The sequence below is a fragment of the Pygoscelis adeliae genome, unplaced genomic scaffold, assembly GCF_000699105.1.
Source record: "Pygoscelis adeliae isolate BGI_AS28 unplaced genomic scaffold, ASM69910v1 Scaffold106, whole genome shotgun sequence".
NCBI classification, from domain to species: Eukaryota; Metazoa; Chordata; class Aves; order Sphenisciformes; family Spheniscidae; genus Pygoscelis; species Pygoscelis adeliae.
The window spans coordinates 3,661,257-3,662,530 of NW_008824939.1; the positions used below are offsets into that span (position 1 = coordinate 3,661,257).

General features: G+C 39.6%; 1 protein-coding gene across 2 annotated transcripts in view; it reads left to right on the forward strand.

Moving 5' to 3' along the window:
• The window catches only part of G6PC2 (glucose-6-phosphatase, catalytic, 2), a 14,137-nt gene that overhangs the window by 8,290 nt on the left and 4,573 nt on the right, over nucleotides 1-1,274 (forward strand). The window lies entirely within an intron of this gene.

Below are 1,274 nucleotides of genomic sequence, written 5' to 3' on the forward strand. Positions count from 1 at the left end.
TCTTTAAAAAATGTACCTTTCCAATGTATTTTCACTTTTTTATATCTCATTGTCTTCTCTGTGGAACTCAAATGCAATACTGCTGAAGTTCAATGAGCTTATGCAACCCTAATATGTGAAATAAGGTAAACTGGCTTTGAGCTACCTGACTGAATTTAGTTTAATTCATTGTACATGGAAAGATTGACTGGGGAAATGGATGTGCCTTGTGCCTCGTCAATGCCACTGCAAGTTTTTAAGTTGTTTGCAGAGCTGTATTTTGTTAACAATATCCTGCATTATATCCCATTGTAATTTTGAACAGAAGCTTAAGCCCTTGTATCAGGCAGGGTTTAATAATGCCTGGTCTATATGTGATCTGCAGTTCTATTTCAGGTGAATTCATTTGGGACCTAATCCAAAGTATTAAGGTCCTTCAGGTCTTTTCAAAAGACTTCAGAACTGAGCCCATTCAGCACCATGTAATTCCAAGCCCTGGCTAAGGAACCAGTCGGAGTGTTTCATTTTGATTCATTGAATCCGAAGGCCTTTCTTCCTGTTACTTTTGTCCTGAAGTAACAAGTCATTCCTATTTCTGTCCAGTGGGTACCGCTGTCATATCGATTCCTTGCTTGCACTCATAATGACCGCATTTTCCCCCACCTCCAGATTTGCCCTTGACCATTGACAATATCCGTCACTCACCTGTTGCAGTCAGTGCAGCTGTTAGGTGCACACAGTCATTGTGTGAACTTACATGGTACTTCACACACTTTTTAAATGTGCAATTTATATGAACAGATTAGAGAAGCAGCCACAGACATGAGAAGGGCATATCCAAATATTGCTAGGATAGTCTGAACCCCAAACTCTGTGGCTCAGCAAAAGGGAAAGCTGAGGGAACTTTTCATATGACTACATGGCAAGCAATCTAGAACCTGAATTTGGTTTGTACTTCTGGAATGAACTGAACTAAACCCCTGTAGCCATCTTTTCTCTGGTATTTGTAAGGTTTTAAGAACATAAACCTTAAGGTGGAGTTTATGCTGTTTCTAGTAGGTAATTTGGAGATGAACTATGAAACACTTTTCCTAGATGACATTTTCCTAGATGACAACGAAGAGAAGCTTTCCAATGCTGTTATACAACATCATGGTTTCCTTATCAGTGACATTTGCTTTGTTGTTTAGAAGTGTACATCTGTTACAAAATTAACCAAAGAGTTGGTAGCGTGGCTGCTAAAGATACTGCCAAGCAGAATACCGAAAATGAGTGCAGGGAGCCAGATATCATGG